Genomic DNA, 7,445 nt, shown 5'->3' with positions numbered 1-7,445 from the left:
CTAGGACCAATATAGGTTTTCAAGCGAATGTGTCACCTCTATGTGGTGAGTCTACCCATTCCTATAAAAAATATCATAGATCCCAAATAATAAAAAAACCCATATTGACATATTGGATCAAATAATTTACTCGAGTGTGGTATTGGGCCAAAAATTTTCTTCTTTTGCTTTTGCCTTTTAAACCCAATTTTCTTGATTCTCGGCCTGGAATCGGCAGAAGGTCGTGCCCCTTTCTCTATGAAGCCATTCGTATCGTAAATAAAACTCAACTTGAATAAAAAAAAATTAAATTTGTAATTCGATTCAATTAAAAAATAATTTTTTACTCGACTCGTAATTTTATAAATTTGATTTAACTAAAAAAATAAAAATAAAATTGAGTTCATAGAGTAATGAATAACTTAGATGATCTAATTTGCTTTATTACCAACTTTAACCCTGAAATTAAATTTAGTTTCAATATGTCAGTTGTTTTGGGGTTCTGTAATCTTCAATTAAGCTATCGCTTGTAAGTGGATAAGTTTTACGTATTGTTATGGATTACTTTTCAACTATAATATAACTCTCCCTATAATTTTGAAAATTTGATTAAAATTTTAAAAAATATTTATAAAAATCATATTAACATACATAAAAAAAAAATATGCATTTAACAATGAGTTGAACTTCAGTCCATTGTCATTTTACCCGTTACTATTAATAAACTATTCATTATCATACACGTGTAAAGCTTATAAATGTTGTAAATTATCTAAATTTCATTTATCAAACAATAATTCAACTCACTATCAATCAACCAGATGAAAATACATCATAAAATTTTAAACAATCTATTTTATTTATCCTTAGTATGATACAATCTTATCCAGTAACGATACATAAAATTATACGCAATAAATGCATCGCATATTAACCTTAACCCCAATAAATAGTAGGTTTTTACATGTGTTTCTCTAATGGGAGTTGCATCCTTAAATTTCAAATAAAAGAAAACGAAGAATTTTGAGCTACTAAAACTAAAAGAAACCAAAGGAACAACACCATTTATTGGCAAACTCCAATCCATTAAGCATTTCATAACATTGATGGCTTAATCTCCGCTTCTTCATCATCATCATGCGACAACTACAGAGGACCCATCCTAAGGGCATTGTCCAAATCGGCAATGAGGTCATTTACGTCCTCAATACCGACGGATATTCGAACAAGATCTTCTGTTAAACCTCTTGCATCACGCACTGCACTCGGTATGCTTGCGTGGGACATGAAACACGGCAAGCTTATGAGGGATTTCACACTCCCTAAAATTATTGACCAGTCACATAGTTTAGTTTCCATCACAGAAGTGATTCAACAATCAGAAACATTTCTTAGCAGTAAATCTAATAGTAACAATCTAAGTTACACGGACTCGGGCCAATGTTCAACATCAATTTGTGCAAGTTTTCCAAACTTCTCCATTTATTTGGAAGGAACTTGAAGGATCGCATATAGTGGAAACGGGAATCGGATACGAGAACTTCAAGAAACATGAAAGTCGGAGCAACATAACAGGCTAAGTTTCAAAGTAATGGAATATGAAAATATAATCCATGAAAGCATGCACATTTAGCAAGTGAAAAATTATCACCAAACAAGTTTCAAGATTTCGTGAAATGTAATTAGTACATGCATTACATGTTTTGCGAGAAAAATCTGGATCCTCATAGAATTAAGATTTTGGTAATAATTTTAGGCATTATGCATGTGAAATTATAAAGAAAGCGAGGCTAGGAAGTGTTATTACCAAAACTAACAGTTATGCTGAAGTATTTAGTCGCCTCGACAACATGCTTCGAGAGGGCAATAGAACCTGTCGAGAAACTTAGCACGGATCCTGCACCCTTTGCCTGCAAGACCAAAATTAGTGTATTTAATGCAAGTATATTAGACCCGCTGACATTGAAATGGGATTACATCCATGTCCAGTACCTGAGAATAATGTAAATCGCGTCCAGGGTGACCAAGAAGACCAGCATAGTTAACTTTCTTCACTCGTGGATGGGAATAAAGGAACTCGGCTATTTTCTGTGCATTTTCCTGTAGGAGATTCAGAAACCTTAGTTTCAAGTTTGAATTTGAGCAAATTTCAACTGTTAAAATTATGGGGAGAACAGTAACATAGCAAGATTAGAAAAACTGCTAAAGCCGGAACATAACTAAAAGTAGATGATCACTGCAAGCATGATGTTTACATACAGTTAATGGTGATATAAAATGTCTAATTTGTAAGTACAAATCTTAACATCAAGGGTGCTTTAATGAGACCTTTCCCTTTTAACACTATCAATTGAGAGGGGGTTTGTCTTGCCTGTCTAGCTCAGTTGGTAGAGCACAAGGCTCTTAATCTTATGTCGTGGGATCGAGTCCCACTGAGGGCAATTCATAACGGAGGTCTTTCATGGAAGTTGCTCTCAACCTGGCGTTGGGGGCAGCCTACTACCCTACCTCCCCATTACCCCATTACATATGGGAATAGGGTCAGCTAATTTTTTTTTTTAATTGAGAGGGGGCTTAAAAGCTCCTTGCAGGTAAAGATAAGAACCAGGAAGACACCCTAGTGTGGGGATGAATCCCCCCCCCCGCATTAGAAGTGGAGCTTCATATAAGCACATGACACTAGATCAAGCTCATGTATCACAACATATAGTAAACTTGAAATAGTTTTATCTATTTAGTTGACAGCATACAGCACACCGCAATACATAATGCATCGGGATTTGTGAATTCAGAATCCGCTTTCTCCGTATCAAGGCTTTCACAAGCTTACTCGAACAAACTGTAAAAACTAGTCATGTCTGTTTCGTTATATTAAATAATGTGGTAATAGAATAGGGTAAGTGATAAATCTATGTTATTCCGTTTGCGCAAGTCCAACATGAAGCAAATTGCAATAGGATGTCAATAAAAAGAATATGGAAAACATCAAAACAAAGCCGCATCTGTAAGATAAATAAATATTTTTGCAAAGACACATGCTGCAATAAAAAATGTCTAAAGCATCACCTGTTGTTTTTCAACACGCAAAGCCATGGTCTTGATGCCTCTTAAGCAGATCCAACAATCAAAAGGAGCTAACCCAGAGCCAACTGCATTTTGTAGGAAATATAACTCCTTTGCCAAGCTAGCGAAAGTAAGCCAAAAAAAAGATATAAGGAATCTGGAAGGGAAACATGAGGAAATATGACCAATTAAATCAATTAACAGAACTTTTTTCTAAGAGCCACTTTATACGTATAATTCATGGAAAATTAGTAGAATTATTAAATAAAAAATTGGAGATGCAAGATTGAAAATATGGAGACTTTTTTGGTTATATTCTAATAATTTTTTTAAAGCAGTACAAGTTGATTAATTTTTTTTAAATAACCAAGTCACAATATTGCCATTTGGATGACAGGATGAGCATAGAAGAGTAAGAAGAGATTAGGATATGATAGAGATACCAAGAGAAAAGAGTGTTTCTATTGTGGACACTTTTACCAAGTGAAGCAATTTGCTGGAGCTGAGCCTAAATAGAATATTAGTTAAATGAGGATTCTTCCTAACAATTAATATTATCCCTATGAATTAGTAGTCTTTCTTATTTTTCGTAATTTCCTAGTTTAAACATTGTATGTATCTATTTAAGAGAGATCATTTTCTTATTAACGAATAAGCAGAATTTCTCTTTAAACCTACGAGATTGTTTATAAAAAACTTAAACTCATCAAATATCGATTAGCCTTTAAATGGATAATATGAATTTAAAGATGCATATGGCCTCAAAGATGTACAAAAAAATTGAATGGAAAAGAAACTAAAACCTCTCTCCTTTAACAGCAAGCACACCAGCCATTACATCACTATGTCCAGCAATAAACTTAGTAGCAGAGTGCATCACAATGTCTGAAACAAGATGAACAAATCAAAATCACTGATAATCTCTGGAAATTTGAAACTAAATCCACAGCTATGTATATTGTCGTTACCTGCTCCAAGTTCCAATGGTCGCGACAATACTGGGGACATAATACTGTTGTCTACCAACACAAGGGCCCCATTAGCATGAGCAATTTCTGATATTCTCTGTAAATTAGACAAGAAAAAGAATATTTTTCTATTAAAAGGAGAACGTTTAACAATGATTTTGGCAAAGAAAGAACAAACTTAAGTAGAATGGTATGCACACACATGACCACAATAAAAATGGTTAAAAGTATAAAAAATAGTGTTAATAAACTAGACCAGACCGGCTAGTCAAAAAGAATGAACTGGAAACCAGTGGTCTATCAATCTAGTACATATCTTTAAACCAGGGATTATCCAACGAAGAAAATATAGGTAATAACCTGTAAAAACCGTTTTTGAATTTTTTTTTTTTAGAAAAGTAATTTACTGTATTTACTGTGATTTGAATATTTAGCCCTTTGAATCTATATAAAGATTGTACAATTTAACCAAATATATTTTTATTAAATATTTACTATTTATAATATTTAATATTTAAATTGTTTTTAATACAACCGGGTGGTTAACCAAAGGTCTCGCTGGTTTCATGCACAGAAACATATCGAACATCCAGTATTATATCAATGCATTCTAGCAAAATGTCAAATTAAATACATCTAAAAGTAACTGAGGAACCAACAAAACCTTAAACATTCTTTCCAGTGAAAAAATATATGTTTGAGAAAAGAAAATTGTATCACACGAATATCAGCAATTTGTAGTCGAGGGTTGGTAGGACTCTCCAACCACACAAGTTTTGTCTTGGGGCCAATAACTGCAGCAACTTCATCTAGATCACTGGTGTTTACTCGCCTATACAATTTAAGAAATTTATCTCAGATTTCTAGAGCAGTGGGATAGCAATGAAACAAAAGAAGAGAATATACTAACGTCACCAGAACCCCAGATTTTGGAGTAACACGAGATAACAAACGATCAGAACCACCATAGATGTCATCACAGGCAACAATTTCTTGGCCTAAAAGAAGAAAAATACATATTTTTAAGGTTGCTTAAGATGCATGAAAGGAGTGAAAACCTTTTACATAAATTACAAACTCGCACAACACTTGAAAAATGTGCACAGAGAAAGAGACATGAACAGAAAGAAAAAAAAGTTTGAATCTTATAACTGCATAAAAATAGTAAAAGGGGCAACAAGTGGATTCAAATATTGAAATGTAGATGAGGAAATATTATAATAAGCCATTCTCAAAGGTGCTAAGAGATTATAAGCATTATAAAACACAAATGAAATATACTCCAGAAGGAAACAAGAGTATAAAAAAAGTACCATTTCCAACAAGTTGAGAAACAGCTGACAAAGCAGCCATTCCACTGGTAAAGCAAAATGCTTGATCTGCCTTCTCAAGCTTTGCCAAGAGCCTATGAGATATGAATACAAAGAGCTTATAGTATTCGAATAGTACATGGAAGAAGGTAAAATGTTTGGTTTCACTGATGATAGATAAAAACCCTTCAACCATGCAAAGAATGGATCCAAAATAAAAACCTTTCCAAAGTATCTTGAGTAGGATTTCCACTTCTAGTATAATCATAGGGCCCATTTTCAGTCGCTGAAGGCTTCAAAACAAAGAATAAGAATCAGTAATCAAAGTCTCAGCCAACTTAAATGCCACATATAGGTCAGAAATAGATAGTAAACACTCCTGTCTAGCAGTATATACGAGTATATGTCTCTGTTTGTGTGCACAAGAGAGAGAGAGAGAGAGAGAGAGATTAGGCATATATTTCTTAGATTTTCATGCAAAGTAATGTATTATGGTGGGAATAACAAGGGAGAGATAAATAACAGCTAATGTTAGAATGCAGGCTACATGAAAAGCAATCAAAACTACTAAGATAAAACATAGGACACAATTCAACCTTGGATATCAATCATCTAATTTAATACTTCACACTCTCATGGTTCAACCTATTAACTTCAAATTGACACAATGAGCAAGAAACTCAACAAACGAATCAACCTACAAAAGCAGCAGCAAGAAAAATCAGAAACTAAGCAGAATCTTTTAACTAAAACTCCACTCCCTAGAAACTAAGAAAATTGTAAATTCTCTCTTTTCCTAGAGCGTAGCTAATAGGTAACCATTTAAAAGATAACCCAAGATGACGTACTTCAAAACGCTTACCTGTTTAAACGTAGCTGTTTGGTAAAGTGGCGTGCTCATTGCACCATAGGGGTCAAACTCGCTATCATATTCACCAAAGTGTTGAAACGCTAGGCTCCTGAGCCTCAACATCCAGTTCTGCAACACACCAAAACGAATAAACAATTGGCCATTATAGACATGGAGATGAAAATAAATGATCAATACACGAAAAATTGGGTACAACCAGTTAAGTGATCTGTTATGGAATCGGACATTACTGACGCACTAACGTCCATGCCCTGTGCCCTGAACAGTTCAATCTGAATTGCACAGCAGACAACTGCAGCCTTCCCTCTAACATTAATTCCTTCTTAACCTGAAAACTATTTGGGATATTTACGAGCAAAGAATCCTGAATAAATAACAAACAGAATCATCCATAACATTGTAAATATATCATATATTCAGCTAAGAAAATACAATTTTAGAGTTTATAATTAGTAGTTTTGAAGTCTCAATAGAATTCAGCAATCAATAGAAACATATATTTCTTAATAAATTACCAAACAAAAAGAGAATTAGACTCTCTGATTCACTTCAAAGTTTTATTATCAACCAAAAAGCTAAGCATTTTGTGAGAAAAAAATGAAGGAAAAATTACGGTAAAAAAAAGGGAAAAAGAACTCACGTTGTGGCGGATAGGATCAGAACAATTGAGCGAGGAAATGAAAGGCTTGAGAGAGATTGTTAATGCCATCTTCCAAAATAAAGCTTCTGTTTAGGGTTGTGGGTTTAGCTTTTACCGTGCCGCCATTTCTCTATTATGAGCAAGTGTGTTTTTAATGGCGTTAATATATATAGGTTTAAATACGTTACAGGTGTTTCTATTATTTAAAAATTTAAAATTTGGTTTTAATTTTGCAACAATTCAAGAGGAAGAATATGTTTTCTCATTTTTATTTACAGATTCATTGAGCATTGAAGAAACCAATGAATAATTGATTCTGTACCAACCTATAGAAAATAAAACTCAACAAAATTGAATTTATTAATTTTAAGGTTGTTTTGACTACATGCTTAAAACATGATATATTTATTTTTGGATTTTCATATTATTAAATTTTACCTTTTAATTATTGGGAAAGACTTGAACCATGCAGTTTTTCATGTCCAGGTTCGCTGTGAGAGGCTTTTTTTTATTTTAATTTTTTGCCTTTTCTGATTATTATATTTTTGCTGAACATATGTTTGTTTGTTAGCCAAATGTCGGAGTAGGCTCTTCACTTGTTTATGTTCTTTTCT

The 7,445-nt window shown here is 33.4% G+C and overlaps 1 pseudogene; it reads right to left on the bottom strand.

Moving 5' to 3' along the window:
• Window positions 1-1,077: 1,077 nt before the first annotated feature.
• On the bottom strand, window positions 1,078-6,971 carry LOC120115574 (annotated as a pseudogene).
• Window positions 6,972-7,445: the final 474 nt, after the last annotated feature.

Source organism: Hibiscus syriacus, unplaced genomic scaffold (assembly GCF_006381635.1).
Source record: "Hibiscus syriacus cultivar Baekdansim isolate YM2019G1 unplaced genomic scaffold, ASM638163v2 tig00110266_pilon, whole genome shotgun sequence".
Taxonomy (NCBI): domain Eukaryota; kingdom Viridiplantae; phylum Streptophyta; class Magnoliopsida; order Malvales; family Malvaceae; genus Hibiscus; species Hibiscus syriacus.
The sequence above is the reverse complement of the archived record's forward strand: the minus strand, read 5'-3'. Positions and strand labels throughout refer to the sequence as shown.